At 46.6% G+C, this 22,250-nt stretch overlaps 1 protein-coding gene across 2 annotated transcripts in view; it reads left to right on the top strand.

Annotated features, from left to right (window-relative positions):
• The first annotated feature begins 15,704 nt into the window (after positions 1-15,704).
• The window catches only part of mogs (mannosyl-oligosaccharide glucosidase), a 36,338-nt gene continuing 29,792 nt past the window's right edge, over positions 15,705-22,250 (top strand). For both annotated transcript variants that reach the window (XM_084319391.1, XM_084319392.1), the window contains exon 1: positions 15,705-15,751. The gene's annotated coding sequence lies outside the window, so the exon portion shown is untranslated. The remainder of the gene's footprint in view (positions 15,752-22,250) is intronic.

Raw genomic sequence — 22,250 nt, 5'->3', positions numbered from 1 at the left:
CTCTTAACGCCGTAGACAGCGTGAGCGCATGCGCGGGTTTCTTGGGACATGCCTCGACATAGTGTGAGAGAGAGAAGTAAAGTTTGGCGCAGTTGTAAACAGACGGCAAGCAACGTATCGTAATAGAGAGCCGGACGGCTAATTAGATACAACCATAATATTGTCGAGCCACTATTGGCACAGTATAGTGACTTGTGTGAGCGAAGTAACGTTGAGAGACTTATAGTTGAACCCAGCGGCGTTCTGGATCTAACTACCTTCCTGCGGGTTAGCCTAAGTACAAACGGGCTAACTAGCTATCGGCCATGCCAACGGGCTTTTGGACTAATAGCTATTAATCCTGCCATCGGGCGCTAGGAATACAAGGACCCGGTCCGTACGAGACCCGCCCTCACCAGCGACGACAGGATTATCCCAAGTTTGTCTACAACTCTCTGGTGTAGGATCTCCAGAGAATTACCGTCTCCATCCACCATCTTGCTTTTCCCTGTGCTGCTTGCTCCGTCTCACTTCATTCAGAGCTCCAACGGTCGGGTACCAGTAGTATAGGAATTATACTTACCTCTGACATTGTTGCACTGACATTCTATTAATATTAAAGTGATTGTTCAACTTGGTTTCACTGTCCCCTCGCAGTTAATGGAGTGTCCGCCATTTTGTGTACCTATAATGTCTGGCTAATTAATATTCTTTAGTAGTAGTCTAATCTAACATTTCATTACAGTCCGGGTTGTGTAGCCCCTTAGCTACAATTGGTCCTTCGAGCCGGAGGGTATCAGTAATAATATTAGTGATAATATGGCCAGCGGCGGACACTCTCCAACCAGCTCTCCCCCCTCACCGTGCCCTAGGCGCCAGCGTCAGCCCCCTCCCTACTTGGAGGGCTACGCTGTAGATTTACCTCATAGCTTATCCAAGAGCATGCTAAGCAGGGATAACCTTAGTAGCTCAAGCACGCCCAACCTTACAGAGGAGTCAACCCTAGATGTAGAGACCCAAGCTAGTTTAAGTGAAACTGACTTAGCTTACAGGGGGGGACAAGCGGGGCATGACTTGACTATACCCAAAGAACACCGCGCCCCCGAGAGGGACCTCGGAGCGCATGAAAGTAAAGAACACAGCGCCCCCGAGAGGGACCTCGGAGCGCATGAAAGTAAAGAACACCGCGCCCCCGAGAGGGACCTCGGAGCGCATGAAAGTAAAGAACACCGCGCCCCCGAGATGGACCTCGGAGCGCATGAAAGTAAAGGGTACAGCGCCTCCGAGATGGACCTCGGAGCGCGTGAGAAGACCAGGTCACCGCCAAGCCCAGCCAGCTCCAAATCACCATCATCAGCGTCCTCCCCAAGCGGAGCCGATAGGAGGCTAGCGCAAGTCATGATCGCCACGATAACCGCCTCGGCCGAAAGGGACCGCCTCCAGGCACAACGAGAGAGTGAGCGCAAACATCTCAGACTGGAAGAGAGTCGCCTCCAGGCTGACGCCACGATACATCTCAGACTGGAAGAGAGGCGCCTCCAGGCTCAAGAAACCATGGAGCGAGACCGCGTCAATGCGCAGTGCGACGCAGAACGAGACCGCGCCAATGCGCAGCGCGAGGCAGAAAGAGACCGTCTACAAGCACAAATGATGGTGCAAGCGCTCCAGAACATGACTCCCCACTCTTCCACCCGGAGTTCCCGGAGATCATCACGCCAAGGGTCGAGGGCACCCTCCCCTCCCCGACAAAGCTACATGGGACCCCGCCTAAGGGAAGAACCTGCTTACGTTGCAGAGCAGCTAGCCGAGCGACTACAAAGCCTGACTGAGGACGAGGGAGGACAGAGGGCCCACCCGCACTACTCCATCTCAGACCAGGAGGCACAGCGCAGCCCCGGTCTTAGTCACGACACGTTGCGTCATGAACCCCCAACACGCCCCAGTGGGGAGTTCGAGCACCAGACGGCACTGAGGACTAGCGCCTGGCAACCCAGACCCTGGTTCCCGCCCAGCACGAACCAACACCCCGACGGGCCGGGAGGCTCCCCGAGAACGCCCCTCCCCCAACGTGTGTCACTGTGTCAGTGTCACAGCCCTCCATGGCACCCTACATTGGGAAACCCACATTCCCAGACTTCACAAGAGAAGGCCGAGCGCAGTATACCGAGCTGCGTATGTGCCTAGAGACAATCATGTCAGGAGTACATGACGAGCCATACAAGTACGCCATTCTCCTTAAGCATCTCAAGGTAACTAGAGCTCACAACATTGCGCTGGCATACTCCAATTCACAAACTCCCTATTCTGACGCCCTGGCGGCCCTCGACGGACGTTACGGACGTACATGGGACTATGTCATTCAGGAGATACGTGAGATCGAACGTCTCCCCCCGGCTAGAGACAACCGAGCCCTGGACGACCTATCCGTCAAAGTACAGTCCCTAGTAGGGATGCTCGGGTCCCAACGAGAGAAGGGGATGTACGAGCTGTACGCCAACTCCAACGTGGATCGCATATTGGAGAAGCTCCCCCCATTCCGCCAAGAACGCTTTCGGCGGCAACGAAACTACCGTGACCCGAATGGCCCAGAACAGTCTCTGCTGGATCTTGCTGACTTCCTAGCCAGGGAGGTTAGCAGCCTAAGAATTGACACCTTCGCATGGGGTGGCTCGAACTGTAAAGAGGGACCGAGGAGGTTTAAAGACCAAAGCAGGCCCATCACAGTGATGCACCAGGCCGAGTCGGTGTCACGGCAGAAGAGTCACAACCCCCCCGCCAAGGAAAGATGGAAGATTGCATGTCAATACTGCGACAACGAACACTGGCTGTCACAGTGCGACGCATTCAAGAAACTGACCACCGTCGAAGTAAGTCAGTGGATTAAAGCTAACCGCCGCTGCTTCCGCTGCGCGCGCGGCCACATGGCAGCAGAATGCCGCCTTAAGAAGAAGTGTGGCAAGTGTGACGGCACTCACCTCGAAGCACTGCACGAGAGCAACAAGCGACCACCAGCTTCACAAAGCAACCCGAGAGCAGAAGTACTCTACATCGACCCCGCGAAGAGTGGGAGCTCCAGAGTGCTCCTCAAGGTAGTACGAGTACTCCTCAGTCACGGGGACAAGGTACTCGACACCTACGCCGTCCTCGACGACGGGTCGGAGAAGACACTCCTCCTCGCCTCCGCCGCGACCCAGTTGGACCTGCGGGGCCCAGAGGAGACCATGACCCTCCGTACCATTCGTCGAGACTTAAAGACAATCAAAGGTGAAAACGTCTCGTTCACCATTGCAGCGATCGACCAGCCTGAGAAGCGGTACGCCATCAGCAAGGCGTTCACAAGCTACGACATAGGTTTGTCACGCTACGATTACCCCATCCCACAGCTGAGGGAAAAGTACGACCACCTACGCCAACTGCCCATACCGCTTATCAGCGGCGCTACACCGACCCTACTCATTGGCTCCGACCACGCGGACCTCATTGTCCCAACTGATGCGGTCCACATCGGACCCAGAGGATGCCCAGCCGCGGTTAAGACCCGACTGGGGTGGACGCTCCAGGGCCCCCTCTCCGGGCCTTCCAGCCGACCAACGTCCACACGTTGCCTTTACACCAAGGCGAGCGACACAGACAACACTCTCCTACAGCACGTTGAGAGGCTATGGACACTAGACGCACTGCCATTCAAGAACGAACGCAAGATGGTTCGGTCCAAGGAGGACAAGTATGCCATCGCTCTACTAGAGCAGAAGACTACGAGGGTCGAGGTCGACGGAGTGCTAAGATACGCAACCCCACTCTTGAGGCGTGAAGGGATGCCCACTCTGCATGTGCCTAAGGGAGCGACACACCACTACCTACAGAGCACTGAGCGGCGCCTCGCCAAGGGCAATCCCCTACAAGCAACGATCTATCGCGCCGAGATCGAGAAGCTGGTAACGGCCGGCCACATAAAGAAAATCGATGACCACGAGGCAGAAGGGACGACAGAGTCCTGGTACGTGCCCCACCACAAGGTCACCCACAACGGAAAGAACCGCATTGTGTTCAATTGCAGTTATCAGATTGGACAGCAGAATCTGAATAGCCTACTCCTGCCCGGTCCTACACTTGGACCCTCCCTCCTCGGCGTCCTGATACGTTTTCGTCAGGACAAAGTGGCCATCAGCGGCGACATCAAGGGGATGTTCCTACAAGTTCGACTGATGGAGGAAGACAAGCCTTTACTGAGGTTTCTGTGGAGGGAGAGGCTCGACGACGAACAACCCTCGATATACCAATGGGAGGTACTCCCCTTCGGCACCACTTGCAGCCCGTGCTGCGCCACGTTTGCGTTACAGAAGCACGTGGCCGAAGACCCCGGAGCTGACGATGATGTCCGACACAGCGTTGAACGAAGTTTCTACGTGGACAACTGTCTACAGAGCGTATCAACGCCAGAAGAAGCAGAGAGCATCCTAATGAAGCTACGGGCTTCGTTAGCCAAAGGTGGATTCGACCTCCGACAGTGGGCCAGTAGCGACCCTCAAGTTCTCCAGCACCTCCCTCCAGAGACTAAAGCCGCTAGCAGCGAGACCTGGATGGCGCACACCCCAGGCGAAGCGCAAGAGATGACCCTGGGCCTCGTCTGGCGCTTCAAGACGGACTCGCTTCACTACCGACACACACCTCTGAGGACGGATCAGGAGACGTCCACGACTAGACTGACCACTCGGCGGAGTGTGTACCGAACACTCGCCAGCCAGTACGACCCAATGGGGTGTATTCTCCCCTACACCACCCGGGCGAAGATGCTGGTGAGAGAACTGTGGGCCAAGGAGCAGGGCTGGGACGACCCCATACCCGAGCACCTAGCCACCACATGGAGAGAGTGGGAGGATGAACTTGTCTTACTCCGCGAGGTGGCCATCCCGCGGAGTTACTTCCCCCCTACCGTGCGACTGGAGACGTGTCAGATAGACTTGCACGTCTTCAGCGACGCCTCTGAAGTGGCGTACGGATCAGTGGCCTACCTGAGAGCTCGAGAAGAGGGAGGAGAAGTCCACGTAGCCTTGGTCCTGGCCCGCTCGAGGATAGCTCCCTGCAAGCAGCAGTCGATCCTGCGACTAGAGCTCTGCGCAGCTCTGGTAGGCGCGCAACTCGCCAAAATGGTGCAAAGTGAACTCACCATATGCGTGAGATCATCCTATGGTCAGACTCCATGACCGTGATCACCTGGATCCAGTCCGCCTCCTGTCGGTACAAGGTTTTCGTAGGAGTCCGAGTAACCGAAATCCAAGACCTGGTAGGAGCGGAATGTTGGAGATATGTTGACACCAAGCAGAACCCGGCGGATGTCATCACACGGGGGATGTCCCTAGCCGACCTCACCCGTCCTAACTCATACAGTGATGGCCCAGAATTCCTCAAGCTCCCGGAGGAGAAGTGGCCTACAGTATCTCAACACCGCGGGATGCGAACCAGGACGAGTCAGAAATAAAACCTAGACGACTGTCAAACTCTGGAGAGTGCCCAGAAAAGGACATTCCTATGGCACCACCCGGAGCTCCCCCCCACCACAGACCTCGATGCACCTGCCTACAAGGAAGCGGAACTTCTTATGCTGCAGAGGGCGCAGAGAGACTCTTTCCCAGAGGAAATGGAGTGTCTGATAAGGGCAAAGCCAGTCCCCTCAGACAGTCGACTCCTCACCTTGGCCCCAGAAACCGACGCCCAGGGCCTCATCAGGGTGGGTGGTCGGTTGAGACGGGCCCCGGACTTGGCCGATGATGTTAAGCATCCCATCGCCCTAAGCAGCCGACACAGGATAACAGATCTGATCATTCAGAAATATGACGAGGTGGTGTGCCACGCGGGGACCGAGCGAGTCTTTGCGGAGATCCGACGGCGCTTCTGGATACTCCAAGGGAGAGAAGCTGTACGCCGATTCCAACGAACTTGCCCGACCTGTCGCAAGTGGAGGGCACAGCCTATTATCCCGAAGATGGCAGACCTGCCTCCCTGCCGCCTCCGACTCGGCCTGCTTCGGCCCATTCAATGTCAAGAGAGGAAGAGGAACAGAGAAGAGGTGGGGCATCGTGTATAAATGCATGACCACCAGAGCTGTTCACATTTAGCTCCTCCAGTCAATGAGTACAGACTCATTCCTCATGTCATTCCGGAGGTTCCAAGCGAGGAGAGGGACCCCCTCAGTGCTATTGTCAGACCAAGGGACAAATTTCCGAGGAGGAGACACGGAACTGAGAGCGAGCTTCCTGAACATGGGTGAAGAACTCAAGACTCGCCTTGCTCCAGCTCAGGTCACCTTCCAGTTAAATCCACCGAATGCTCCCCATTTCGGGGGAACGTGGGAGAGAGAGGTCCGATCAATAAAGACTGCTATGTACACCATACTTGGAGCCCAGACAGTGGGCGATGAAGTCCTGGCTACGGTCCTCACCGAGATTGAGGGAGTTCTGAACTCCAAGCCCCTCGGCTACGTTTCAAGCGACGTAGCCGACATCGACCCCATCACCCCAAACTACCTCTTGATGGTGCGGCTGGACCCTGCCCTTCCTCAGACGGTGTACAGACAGGACGAGATGAATGGACGGAGGATGTGGAGACACAGCCAAGTACTGGCCGACCAGTTTTGGGCCCGCTTCCTCCTACACTACTTACCCTCCCTTCAAGCCCGCCAGAAATGGGTGAAAGACAGGGACAACCTGACCGTGGGGACCGTCGTGATGATCATAGACCAGTCACTACCCCGAGCTATGTGGCCAGCCGGCCGTGTCAGCAGAGTGATCAATGGTTCGGATGGGAAGGTCAGAGCGGCAGAGGTCATCGTCCAAGGGCGGACTTATACCAGACCAGTAGCTAAGTTGATAGAGCTTCCTGCGTTCCCTGACCCACCTGACGACGATGATAACCCATCGACTTTATAGGTTACTTCCAACTTCCCATAGCCCATTATGGAGAAATTGAATTAATTGACCTTTAATATTAATCTGTGCCCCAAATTTTATTTGCTAATTAGGTTCCGACTAATTAGGGGGCGGCTGTTCTGAAGGTCCAGATTAAAACATAAAGTCTGCGTTTATTATTTTGTATAACTTATATATTGTTTATATATATAAGATATATATTTTCACGTCGTCTATTTACCTAACAGTATGCATCATTCGCTTATTTGTATATGTTCCACTCTTAACGCCGTAGACAGCGTGAGCGCATGCGCGGGTTTCTTGGGACATGCCTGGACATAGTGTGAGAGAGAGAAGTAAAGTTTGGCGCAGTTGTAAACAGACGGCAAGCAACGTATCGTAATAGAGAGCCGGACGGCTAATTAGATACAACCATAATATTGTCGAGCCACTATTGGCACAGTATAGTGACTTGTGTGAGCGAAGTAACGTTGAGAGACTTATAGTTGAACCCAGCGGCGTTCTGGATCTAACTACCTATTGAAGACTTCCTGCGGGTTAGCCTAAGTACAAACGGGCTAACTAGCTATCGGCCATGCCAACGGGCTTTTGGACTAATAGCTATTAATCCTGCCATCGGGCGCTAGGAATACAAGGACCCGGTCCGTACGAGACCCGCCCTCACCAGCGACGACAGGATTATCCCAAGTTTGTCTACAACTCTCTGGAGTAGGGGCGGCTACGTGGCGTAGTGGGCAAGGCGCTCACCACGAATGCGGAGACGCTGGGATCGCCTGTTCGATCCCAGCGCTCCACATTGCTTTCAGTTTAGCTGGTCGTCCGTACTAATACACATTGGCCGTATTAGGGGGTGGGAAACTGATGGGTGGGGATCGGGCGTTGTGGACAGCGACTCCTACAGGTCGGTTGGTGCGCCTGCGCAGTAGAATCAGGAAGTGTCGGGGGCAGCGTGAGCCTCCCACGCGTTACTCCTCGCCACTGAGAGATCGAGCTGCGCAGGTGAAAAGATGCGACTGCTGGAGGGGACTTGTGCTATGTATGCAGGGGGCGAAATTAAAGCCCGCCGCCCGCCAGGGGCGCTCAGTTTTTACCTTTGGCGCTTGCCACTGAGAGCCCTGCCCGCCGTGTGGCGTGTGGACGTGTAGTTCATAACGATACTCTTATTTTGAAAATCTGTGCGGGTCTCATTTCCGGCCCAAGCGCAGCTAGAGTCATAATATCGATGGCTCCGGCAGTTAGCAGCATTCGGTTCGTATGATATTCTTATTTTGAAAAAAAACGTGGCAACGAGTCATATCCGCCCAGCCGGGCCAGCCCTGCAGCGGGATGCTATTGGCTTCTGCTCGTATCAACACAGAGCGGCCCGCAGCTCTAGTGCCACTGCTAACGTTAAGCTCTCAGAATGATAGCAGCTCGCCCGCAGCTCTAGTGCTAACGTTAAGCTCTCAGAATGATAGCAGCTCGCCCGCAGCTCTAGTGCTAACGTTAAGCTCTCAGAATGGTAGCAGCTCGCCCGCAGCATCTAGTGCTAACGTTAAGCTCTCAGAATGGTAGCAGCTCGCCCGCAGCTCTAGTGCTAACGTTAAGCTCTCAGAATGGTAGCAGTCTGCTCTAGTCTAGATCGGACCTCCATGAGCTGCATAATACCTCCGTTCCCTCGTTAGCTAGCTCGCGTTAGCTAGCTCACTTAGATCGATCTGTCCCAGTAAACTAAATTGTCTTAACGTTATCTACCGGGCTAGCAGTAGCTACAGATAGCTCCTGATATCAATGTCTTATAACATTGATTGAATGCGTATTCTAGCTGAGGGCATGTTGAATGTGATTTGACAAAATAACCGTAACGTTATAAATAGGGTCCAGCTGCATCGCCGGAGAATCCTTGCATGCTGAATGTAGGGTCTAGCTGAATATAGGGTCTAGCTGCAGGGCCGGAGAATCCTTGCTGGAGCTGGAGGCTACTCAAGTATACACACAGACAGTGGAGCTGTTTGCAGATAGCAAGCATTTTGACTTATTGCGTGGTGGCGATGTCTCGCAGATAATACAACTACAAGTATGATTATATAATATATATTCTATTTAAATTTTTTTTTTATATAAAATATATATATATTTTTTTTTTATCAAAAAAATTGGCAGGTAAGAAATATGCTTGGCGGGTACCCGCCACTGGCCGGTGAGTCAAAAAGTTAATTTCGCTCCCTGTAATGTATGACTTAGTCCACATTGCAGCCGGCTTGTGGGAGGCAAGAAACAGCGTTCGTGACAGGGGAGGGTTGAATTGGATGATACGAAATTGGGATGGGAGAAAATATAGAAAATGGGAGAAAAAGTGGATAAAAAAAAAAAACTCTGGAGTAGGATCTCCAGAGAATTACCGTCTCCATCCACCATCTTGCTTTTCCCTGTGCTGCTTGCTCCGTCTCACTTCATTCAGAGCTCCAACGGTCGGGTACCAGTAGTATAGGAATTATACTCAGGGTGTCCGCGGGACCTTAAAAAGTCTTAAAAAGTCTTAAATTCAACTATCAACTATTAAGGCCTTAATTTGTCTTAAAATGTCTTAAATCCGACTTCCGGAGGTCTTAAAAACATGCCATGTCATCTTATGTTTCATTGTGAAATCTGGGGGGAAACTATTAACGGGAGATAAATCAGGCTTTTTTTTTTTTTTTTCACGCAAACGGTACGCAGTGGGGCGGAACCTTAATGTGGTCCTTAATGTGTGTCGCCGTCGGGAGCTATTTCAGAACACCGGAGCATAGGTAACACGTTATTCAAGCCGTAGCGATAACGCTGACGTTTAGTTTAGTTTAATTGATTTGTATTTATTTGCACTCGTTAATTTAACATGGGAAAGTGCAAATTTAATGAGAACTGGCTCGAAAACCCTCTGTTTGCACCGTGGTTGGTCCCAGTGAAAGACATGTACGAGGCCCGCTGCAAACTCTGCAAAAAGGATTTTAAACTGGGAACGATGGGAATAAAAGCAGTCGAGTCACACATGCACAGCGCTAAGCATGTTACCTCTACAAAAACCCGCCTCCAGACAACTTCAATATCAAATTTCTTTTCGACGCCGTCCACATCAACTGCTGAGGGACAGGTAGGTCTACCACCAATTACATCTGCACCTGTCCGGGTAACGTTCGGCTCCACGCCAACCCTTGAAGCTGAGGTACTGTGGGTTCTAAATACGGTCGCAAAGCATCAGTCCTACAATGGAAATGAGGGACTAGGAGAGGTGTTTCAAGCGATGTTCCCTGACTCTGAAGTCGCTAAAACATTCACGTGTGGAAAAGATAAAACGTCCTACATAGCCAGGTTTGGATTGGCTTCTTGCATCCAAAAAATCTCTTCACGGATGTAAACAAGGGCAAGGACACGTTTGTGTTGATGAGAGTGAGAGCTTCACCCCACCCTATGTTGTTTTTTACCACCCACCTACCCCCTCCTAATGTACATCTCCTCCCCATCATATGTATATGTATATATATATATATATATATATATATATATATATATATATATATATATATATATATATATATATATATATATATATATATGTTAGGATCTATGGGTAACAGTACTGTATATTTGCATATCATATATGTCACAAATGTAACAGTAATATATACATGTATGTCCCTATGCCATAAATGTCATGATGTCATGTATGTTGTGCATGTCATAAATGTCACTATGAATTGAAAATGAGGGACCCTGATGTAAACAAGACAAACGTCTTTCTCTGGTCTGCATCCCCTTATTATTGTGTGTATTGAGCTGTACTGTATTGTACCCATTCTGAAATCTGTTAAATAAAGTATTCATTCAACCAAACCACAAAAACAAAACAACTGGATGAATGAAAACTTTATTTAACAGATTTCAGAATGGGTACAATACAGTACAGCTCAATACACACAATAATAAGGGGATGCAGACCAGAGAAAGACGTTTGTCTTGTTTACATCAGGGTCCCCCATTTTCAATTCATATTGACATACACAACATAGAATAGATAGAATAGAAATACTTTTATTATCCCGTGGGAAATTTGACACTGCAAATCGCTCAACATTTAAACATTTAGACAGGACAGGTCACGAATTCGAATAATAACACAAATCAATCAAGTTGCCTAGGATAAGAGTAGAGTAAAATAGAATAAAAATGAAATAAAATATACAGAAATAAATACAGTAAAAACATACATGACATCATGACATTTATGGCATAGGGACATACATGACATACAGGTTATACTGTAGTACTGTTACATTTGTGACATATACGATATGCAAATAATATACAGTACTGTTACCCAAAGATCCTAACAGAAAATATTATATATATATGATGGGGATGAGACTGTACATTAGGGGGGGGGGGGGGGGGGGGGGGGGGTTGGACATTTACGGTGGCCAGTTTCGAATTGCAGTCTCCCGTAGGTGCTCTTTAAGAGCGGTTTTGAATGTGGGCAGGGGTAAAGTGGGTTTTAGGAGTGAGGTTAAGCAGTAGTCTGACCAGTTTGTTTTGTGATGTTTGTAATCTTGTTTTTAGTGCCTTTGAGGTGCTTTGGTACCATGAGGTGCAGGCATAGTCGTAGTACCCTTGAATGAGTACTGAGAGTACCCATGATTTTTGCCATTTTGTTATCGTGAAATTGGTATTAAATGTAATTCTGAGTGGCATTAAAAAGTCTTAAAAAGCCTTAAATCTGACTGGGCTAAACCTGCAGATACCCTGTATACTTACCTCTGACATTGTTGCACTGCCATTCTATTAATATTAAAGTGATTGTTCAACTTGGTTTCACTGTCCCCTCGCAGTTAATGGAGTGTCCGCCATTTTGTGTACCTATAATGTCTGGCTAATTTCTTTAGTAGTGGTCTAATCTAACATTTCAATACAGTCCGGGTTGTGTAGCCCCTTAGCTACAATGAAAGTTCTTGAAACTTTATTGGGCATTCTTTTTCACAACAGGTTAAACTTACTCCTAGAGGGGATGATGCACTGTTACTCAAACGGATATCATGTTGCCTATAAAACTATACAATTATAGTTGCTATTGCTACAGAGAACAGATTAATTTGATAAACATGTTTTTGATGCATACCCCAACCCCCCAAAAAACAAAACAAACATTAAAACAAGAGGTGGACGCAGGCAAATACTGCGGCATGGTCATGCTGGACCTACAAAAGGCCTTTGACACGGTCAATCACTCCATTCTGATTGACAAGCTAAAAGCAATTGGTTTTGATAGTCTATCAGTGAGCTGGATGCAATCCTACCTTGAGGGGAGGGAACAGATGGTGGAGGTAAACGGTACCCTATCCCCCCCCTCACAGTGAGCTGTGGTGTTCCACAAGGAAGCATACTAGGACCGCTACTGTTCCTAATTTATGCAAATGACATGTCGTCAGCTTGTGACTGCAACTTGTTCCTGTTTGCGGACGACTCAGCCCTGCTGGTCTCTGACAAGAACAAGTTACAGGTTGAAAAAACCCTCAGCTCGGAACTAGGCAGAATCTGCATATGGCTCGCTGATAACAAACTATCATTACACATGGGCAAAACAGAGTCCATTCTCTTCGGTTCAAATAACAAACTCAGCAAGACCGACGGCTTCTCAGTTACAGTGGGTGACAATATTGTCACAAGGAAAGATGAAATTACCTACCTGGGTTCCATCCTAGAGGCTAATCTCTCCTGTGACAAAATGGCATCCAATGTAATAAAAAAGTCAACCAACGAACTCGATTCTTGTACCGGACCTCCTCTCTAGTAAACAAGAATACCCTGAAGACTCTGGCAGGAGCACTCATTCAGGGGTACTACGACTATGCTTGCACCTCATGGTACCAAAGCACCTCAAAGGCGCTAAAAACAAAATTACAAACATCTCAAAACAAACTGGTCAGACTACTGCTTGACCTTACTCCTAGAACCCACCTCACCCCTGCCCACTTTGACAACCTAGGATGGCTTAGAGTAGACGACAGAGTACAGCAACTTGCAATGGGCCTGGTCTACAAGATACACTACACGACCAAGGTACCCATGTACATGTCAAAATACTTCCCAAAGGTCAGTGAATACCACGATCACAACACCAGAGGGAGCTCCACAAATCATGTTAAACCCAGATTCGGCTCAAATAAGGGACTAAACACGTTTCGCAATTATGCCACATCAATGTGGAACGCCCTACCCAAAGCTGTAAAGGAATGTGGATCACTACCCACTTTCAAAACCTCTCTCAAGGGACACCTACGGGAGACTGCAATTCAACACTGGCCCCTGTAAATATCCTAACCCAACCCCCTCCAATGTACAGTCATTTACCTAGTATGGTTTTGTCAATAGTCCAATGTACAATTTAATTTTGTTTGTTTGTACAGTGTCTCCCCCCCCCCCCCCCCCCTCAATGTACAGTTTTGCTTGTATATACAGTGTGCCCCCCCCCCCCAACCACCTCCAATGTAGATTACCCAGTATGGTTGTCAATATCCCAGTGTACCCAACCCCCCCCCCACCCAACCTCCTCCAATGTACAGTTTCTACGTCAAATGTATATACTCCCTTTTCCTGACTCCTTCTGTATCACAAACAGTACTGTATTTGCAAATCTGGTATGTCATAAATGTATAGATGTAGCAGTACTGACTATCTGTATGTCATGTATGTCATATATGTCCTGATGAATTGAAAATGGGGGACCCTGATGTAAACAAGACGAAAGTCTTTCTCTGGTCTGCATCCCCTTAACAATTGTGTGTATTGAGCTGTACTGTATTGTACCCATTCTGCAATCTGTTAATAAAGTTTTCAATCAATCAATCAATCAAGAACTAGCAAACCGTAATGCCTCTGGACTAGAGAACACAAATCAGAATTGATCATTGAACATTCAATGCAGCATTTTTATCATTTGTGTCTGGGAAAATGTTGGGTCATTTACCGGGGACAGTTTCCCATAGGTGCTCTTTTAGAGCGGGTTTGAAGGTGGGTAGGGATTCACATTATTTTACAGCTGAGGGTAGGGTGTTCCACATTGTTGTGGCATAATTGCAAAACGTGTTTAGCCCCTTGTTTGACCCGAATCTGGGTTGAACATGATTTGTGGAACTCCCTCTGGTGTTGTGGTTGTGGTATTCACTGACCTTTGGGAAGTATTTCGACATGTACATGCGTTATGATGCGTACCTTAGTGGTGTAGTGTATCTTGTAGACCAGGCCCATTGCAAGTTGCTGTACTCTGTTGTCTACTCTAAGCCATCATAGGTTGTCAAAATGGGCAGGGGTGAGGTGGGTTTTAGGAGTAAGGTCAAGCAGTAGTCTGACCAGTTTGTTTTGTGATGTAATCTTGTTTTTAGTGCCTTTGAGGTGCTTTGGTACCATGAGGTGCAAGCATAGTCATAGTACCCTTGAATGGGTGCTCCTGTTAGAGTCTTCAGGGTATTCTCGTTTACCAGACAATATTGCCACCCACTGTAACAGAGAAGCCGTTGGCCTTGCTGAGTTTGTTATTTGATCCAAAGAGAATGGACTCTGAATTACTCGACATGCACAAATTAAGCCATTGACTGTCCCTTTGAACCTAAACATCTTCTCTTCTGCACTTCTCCACTCAACTCCAGTGGGCAGGATGGGAAGGCAGAGGAAGAGGGTGGTGACCGGTGAAGCTGCTCCCCTCCAGAGGAAAGAGGAGAATCCTGCTGCCTTGCACCGCAAGGAGAAGAAGAAGGTTGACATGGGCAAAGTGTTCATCAACATCTCCATCTGCGTGTGCATCTTCAGCGTCGTCTGGTTCTTCTATGGCCTCTACATAGCCCTCACAGCTAAACGGGTGGTGACAATCCACCCCTCACCTCCTGTGCTTGACGCCAACAGCACCATGCCTGGGAAAATTATGCCGATATTATGTTACAAAAAATGCATTGATACATGTGGGCAGGCTATTCTGCCTCCGTCTGTAAACATCAAAGTTAGGGATATGGATTAAAAGAAAAACCAAAAAAGAAACAAAACTCATTCTGTCTCTATATTTGTTCACGCCAACTGTTTTGGAGATGAGGGTGGAAGGGAAGAAAAACCAAAAATGGTAAAGAGCAAGAATAGTTTGGTTTTCCATTATTGTTGATTAATCATCAATTGTAATGCATAATCTTTACATCTCTTACTTAATTTCTCCATTCCATCCCCAAGTTCCTCCTTTCTGTAGTGTTCGCCGTCTTTCTCAGACACCTTTTTTTGTTTGTTCATGGTCCGAGTGGATGTAATAATATTACAATATCACGATGCTGGAAGAATGTTGGAGCAGCTGAAGTTGCATTTTCTTTTTCTCAATTCCTGACTATTGTGGTGGTACAGTGTCTTCAACACCCATGGGGGTAATTTGGCAGTATGTTTTTATGGAACTGTATCATGCTGAACTTAGTGTAAATAGCTGAGGAAAATGTATCTTTAATTTTGTAACATCTTTGTTAATCAATTTTAAAACCATTCTCAATTCATTATTCATGCGTTCAGCAGTCTCCTGTCGAGTAATGTGGATTGTTCCAAGCTCCTTAGACAGTATAAGAAGTCCATGACTATATTTCAATAAAATGTCATATTCCCCTCTTTACTGTCAAATGTGCATTTTGTCTACTCTACAGTGATATTACACACACACACGCGCACACACGCACACACACGGAGAGAGAGAGGGAGAGCAGATAGAGCAAGCCCACGTCAGTGGTTACATCCAAACGAGGGAGCAGGAAGTAGCCAGTAGATCATTAGCTTGCAACGGATAATGAGCAGCTGAAAACCGGACAATTTTACAGGTGAGCGATCGTTTCATTCACCATCATTGGTTAATCTTCTGTTAAGTTGCTAACGGAGAGAAAACGTATTGGCAAGCCACGGTAGTCGAAGAGCAGTGTAGCTTGTTGTGACTGTAGCGCACTATAGCCGGACATCAGTGATATAGTGACAGTCAGGCTGCTAGCTTACAAGCTAACGTAAACTGATGCCGATAGCATTGCTCCAAGTGTTTCCATTGTAACGTTTTCAGCTGCTGACCTCGGGATTATTTCAGGAAACGGGATTTTTATAAAAGATATGGATATGTTTTTAATTTAAACAATAGCCGACTGCTTCAATAAATACATGTCTGATTCTAGCCTGACTTTATATTAAGGGACGCTTGGCTACACGCTGTGTCAAGTTTGTAACGTTGATTACCCCATCAGGGACCCTGATGGAAACAAGACAAACGTCTTTCTCAGGTCTGCATCCCCTTAACAATTGTATGTATTGAGCCGTACTGTATTGTACCCATTCTGCAATCTGTTAAATAAAGTTTTCATTCATTCATTCATTCATTCATTCACGTTACATGATTGATTGAAAACTTTATTAACAGATTGCAGAATGGGTACAGTACAGTACAGCTCAATACACACAATTGTTAAGGATTGCAGACCAGAGAAAGATTTTCGTCTTGTTTACATCAGGGTCCCCCATTTTCAATTCATCATCATAACATATGACATACACAACATACAGATAGACAGTAGTACTGCTACATCTATACATTTATGACATACAGATTTGCAGATACAGTACTGTTTGTGATACAAAAAGAGTCCAGAAAATAGTATATACATTTGACGTAGAAACTGTACACTGGAAGAGGTTGGGTAGGTGGGTGGGTGGTGGACACTGTACATTGGAATATTGACAAAGCCATACTTGGTAATTTACTGTACATTGGAGGGTGTTGGGTTAGGACATTTGCAGTCGATACATTTATTTTGCAGTCAATACATTTTATACAAATGCAGTCAAAACATAATTGTGTTCCTCTTCAAGATAGTATGGGTCTCTGATTGATTGATTGCAAATTTTATTAACAGATTGCAGAATGGGTACAATACAGTATGGCTCAATACACACAATTGATAAGGGGATGCAGACCAGAGAAGGACTTTCGTCTTGTTTACCACGGTCCCCCATTTTCAATTCATGATAACATTTATAACATACACAACATACAGATCAGATATACAGTACTGTTACATCCAGACATTTATGACATACAAGATATACAAATATACATAGCTGTCAACATTGGGATTTGAAAAGACGGGAGAGCTCAGCTGCTCTCTGCTGAGCTGGCTCGTCGCTGCCATCTGCTGGTCAAAACCTGTATGTACCCAAGGGCTGGGTGAACTACTAATTGGAATATTTACACTAAGTTCTCTTTGACCTCTTATTTAATTCATTAATTTAATTGTAGGTACTGTTTATATTATACATAGTCCTGTGTGTTGTATATTGTGTCCTATGTTACTTTTGTGTTTATTGTCGCTTTCTATATACACCACGTAATTCTCTGGGGGCACCAGATTCTCAAACATAATCATAAAGACGGACAACACGCTCATCACAGACAAGCTGGATCATGTAGCCAATACTTAAACATTTTCTTCACAAACATAGCCACAACACTGGTAAACAAACTACCCTCCCACTCAGGGAATTATGGGGTAGAACACATAGTAGCATACTACAAGAACCTAGGGGTCCACAAAGACTACTTCAAACTGGAAATGGTAACAACAGATGAGGTACTCAAAAAACTGAGCGCCCTCCAACCGAACAAGGCCACTGGCCATGACAACATCCCCTCCAAATTCCTCAGAGACTCAGCAGCCGCCATCACCCCAGTCATCACACACATAATACCTCTCCATAAAACAGGGACACGTCCCCAAGGACTTCAAAATTCCGAGAGTAACACCCCTGCACAAAAAAGGGCAGTAAATTAGACCCAGGCAACTACCGCCCTGTTTCTATCCTTACCTCCATCTCGAAAGTCATGGACAATTTTTTATACAAACAGGTCGAAAAGTACCTTGTGGAAAAAAATCGAATCTATGAATTCCAATCTGGCTTCAGAACATCCCACTTCACTGACACATGCCTTGCTTCTCTATTTAAACGACCACATCAAACAAGAGGTGGACGCGGGCAAATACTGCGGCATGGTCATCCTACAAAAGGCCTTCGACACTGTCAATCACACCATAAACGGTACCCTATCCCCCCCCTCACAGTGAGCTGTGGTGTTCCACAAGGAAGCATACTAGGACCGCTACTGTTCCTAATTCATGCAAATGACATGTCGTCAGTTTGTGACTGCAACTTGTTCCTGTTTGCGGACGACTCAGCCCTGCTGGTCTCTGACAAGAACAAGTTACAGGTTGAAAAAACCCTCAGCTCGGAACTAGGCAAAATCTGCATATGGCTCGCTGATAACAAACTTATCATTACACATGGTCAAAACAGTCCATTCTTTTCGGTTCAAATAACAAACTCAGCAAGACTGACGGCTTCTCGGTTACAGTGGGTGATAATATTGTCACAAGGAAAGAAGAAATTACCTACCTGGGTTCCATCCTAGAGGCAAATCTTTCCTGTGACAAAATGGCATCCAATGTAATAAAAAAAGTCAACCAACGAACTCGATTCTTGTACCGGATCTCCTCACTGGTAAACAAGAATAGTAGAATACCCTGAAGACTCTGGCAGGAGCACTCATTCAAGGGTACTACGACTATGCTTGCACCTCATGGTACCAAAGCACCTCAAAGGCACTAAAAACAAAATTACAAACATCTCAAAACAAACTGGTCAGACTACTGCTTGACCTTACTCCTAGAACCCACCTCACCCCTGCCCACTTTGACAACCTAGGATGGCTTAGAGTAGACGACAGAGTACAGCAACTTGCAATGGGCCTGGTCTACAAGATACACTACACGACCAAGGTACCCATGTACATGTCAAAATACTTCCCAAAGGTCAGTGAATACCACGATCACGACAACACCAGAGGGAGCTCCACAAATCATGTTAAACCCAGATTCGGCTCAAACAAGGGACTAAACACGTTTCGCAATTATGCCACATCAATGTGGAACGCCCTACCCAAAGCTGTAAAGGAATGTGAATCACTACCCACTTTCAAAAAACACTCTCAAAGAACACCTACGGGAGACTGCAATTCTAAACTGGCCCCTGTAAATGTCCTAACCCAACCCCCTCCAATGTACAGTAAATTACCAATTAGGTTTTGTCAATATTCCAATGTACAGTTTTGCTTGTGTAGTTGTACAGTGTCCAAAAAAATAGATTTGATCGTAATATTTATGAGAATGCATGTTTTTTCACACTACAGGAGGAGACACAATGATGTAAACATTTAGAATGGCAAAAAAAAAATCAACAGATATTTTTCTAACCTCACCTTTGGTCATGAAGGGCTGTTGTATCAATATGTGAATTATGTACTTTGTGTCTTTCCATTGGCAGGTGAAGCATGCTGTTATAATGCCCCTTTAGGGACAGCGAATGTAACATCCATAACGTTTTCCAGGAAAAGTTGTCATAAAACATGCATCTGGAATGCAATGTCAACCAAACTTCCTAAGCAAAGCTAACTTTTATAAAGATGACATATTAGCAACAATATCTTTTGTATTCTTTACAAGTGTTATGGATGTTACCGTTATGGATATTACATTGCGAATGTGTGTTGTTAAGTCCGATTATGACCCCTTTGTTTAAAGTATAATTTACACATTTTAGTTACACTTATTGAGATAAAGATGAGCCTGCAATAAAAAATGTTTTGACCTTTTGGATTTTGAGAGAGGTGACAAAATACACAGCGTTATGGATGTTACGGAAATTGACAAGCTTTTCGGACTCACTGAACACATGAAAACTCTGTGAATATCTTTTTCAAAGAATAACATGTTTACTATCACTTTGTAGGGAAGGGTTTGAGGTACCCAAAAAGCACATTCAGGAAACCTGGCATTTCCTCTCAAGGAATGAATCACAAAAAAGTGCCGTTATGCCGTTATTTTTCCGTTATGGATGTTACACGTCTGAAATAGACAAAAAAACACTATAAAAAATGTGTGTTGTTAAGTCCGATTATGACCCCTTTGTTTGATTTAAATCAGAAGTATTTTATGACTCCTTGTTTGATTAAAATCCAACATATTTCCAGACACAACTTTTTCACACATTGTTGGTCTAGGCAGAGCAGTGTCCACGTTAGCCTACTGCTAATCGGCTGCTGTCGGCCATCTCCCCCTCGCGTCTGCTCAGCCTACATGTGTATTTGTTATTGTTTTGCCGAGTATCGTGACAAGAAACCCACCCCAAAAAACACAGAAACCCCAAATGAAACCAAACAGAAAGTAAATGAGTATTATTCCAGGGACGACATTTCAAGACAGGCCCCAGGAATGAAGGATGCAGTGACCATAAGAGAAGGAGTCAAGCAGAGGGTTCAGAAACGCCACATGTCCATGTCCCTTATGGAGGCTTACCGCTGCACTTCCAACCAAAGAGGACAAGTCCTGGGTCAGTTTTGATCAGATTCGTGAACACCTCAATCCTCAACATGGATAACAGAGGGAGATACCATTTCTCTGAACCAGTCCAGGCAGAGTGAATTGGACTTGATTTTTTATAACTTTCTTTTTCATGGTGAGGACATTTTCATGGAATTGCTCCAAAACTCATTTTCTGATTTAACCGATATTAATATTGCTGTTCTCATAGAAAACACCTTTTTATGTTAATCAAATAAAGAGCTATTTTCCAAAAACTTTTTGTAATTTATTTTCAGAAGTGACTGATATTTTGCAACTATTTAAGACCAAAAATGATGTCACAGTATGATGTCATAATAGATCATTCTAGAACATTTGTGATGTCATAATAGAACATTCTAGAACATTTGTGATGTCACAGTATGATGTCATAATCGAACAGTCTAGAACATTTGTGTTCTATATATTCAACAATTCTCTAAGCATTTCCTGGCATTTTTTCAGACTACAACATCAATCCAGACTGGTTTTGACCCTCAAAATGGTCCACCGAAGTCAAACACATGTGGGTAAAGCTCTATTTTTGATAGTGTTTTTTGTCTATTTCAGACGTGTAACATCCATAACGTAAAAATGTAACATCCATAACGGCACTTTTTTGTGATTCATTCCTTGAGAGGAAATGCCAGGTTTTCCTGAATGTGCTTTCTGGGTACCTCAAAGCCTTCCCTACAAAGTGATAGTAAACATGTTATTCTTTGAAAAAGATATTCAGAGTTTTCATCATGTGTTCACTGAGTCCGAAAAGCTTGTCAATTTCCGTAACATCCATAACGCTGTGTATTTTGTCACCTATCTCAAAATCCAAAAGGTCAAAACATTTCTTACTGCAGGCTCATCTTTATCTCAATAAGTGTAACTAAAATGTGTAAATTATACTTCCAATTCAAATCGATGCCTTGTCAATGTTAAGTTAAAGGTGACCTGGGGGGGGGGACCTGCCGTGCGGCACACACCTCCGAGTGAGGGAGGGAAAAAAAGGAAGAGAGAGGGAGGGAGGTAGGGCCCCCCCCCCCACAAGCTGCCGCGCGGCACACCCAGGGGGCGAAATTAAAGCCCGCCGCCCGCCAGGGGCGCTCAGTTTTTACCTTTGGCGCTTGCCACTGAGAGCCCTGCCCGCCGTGTGGCGTGTGGACGTGTAGTTCATAACGATACTCTTATTTTGAAAATATGTGCGGGTCTCATTTCCGGCCCAAGCGCAGCTAGAGTCATAATATCGATGGCTCCGGCAGTTAGCAGCATTCGGTTCGTATGATATTCTTATTTTGAAAAAAAAACAGTGGCAACGAGTCATATCCGCCCAGCCGGGCCAGCCCTGCAGCGGGATGCTATTGGCTTCTGCTTGTATCAACACAGAGCGGCCCGCAGCTCTAGTGCCACTGCTAACGTTAAGCTCTCAGAATGATAGCAGCTCGCCCGCAGCTCTAGTGCTAACGTTAAGCTCTCAGAATGATAGCAGCTCGCCCGCAGCTCTAGTGCTAACGTTAAGCTCTCAGAATGATAGCAGCTCGCCCGCAGCTCTAGTGCTAACGTTAAGCTCTCAGAATGGTAGCAGCTCGCCCGCAGCATCTAGTGCTAACGTTAAGCTCTCAGAATGGTAGCAGCTCGCCCGCAGCTCTAGTGCTAACATTAAGCTCTCAGAATGGTAGCAGTCTGCTCTAGTCTAGATCGGACCTCCATGAGCTGCATAATACCTCCGTTCCCTCGTTAGCTAGCTCGCGTTAGCTAGCTCACTTAGATCGATCTGTCCCAGTAAACTAAATTGTCTTAACGTTATCTACATTTACATTTACATTTACATTTAGTCATTTAGCTGACGCTTTTATCCAAAGCGACTTACAAGTTCTGTGCGACAAGACAGCAAGAA

Source organism: Notolepis coatsorum (genome assembly GCF_963971535.1).
Source record: "Notolepis coatsorum genome assembly, chromosome: 7".
In the NCBI taxonomy this organism is placed as follows: domain Eukaryota; kingdom Metazoa; phylum Chordata; class Actinopteri; order Aulopiformes; family Paralepididae; genus Notolepis; species Notolepis coatsorum.
This window is presented reverse-complemented; position numbering and strand designations above follow the sequence as displayed.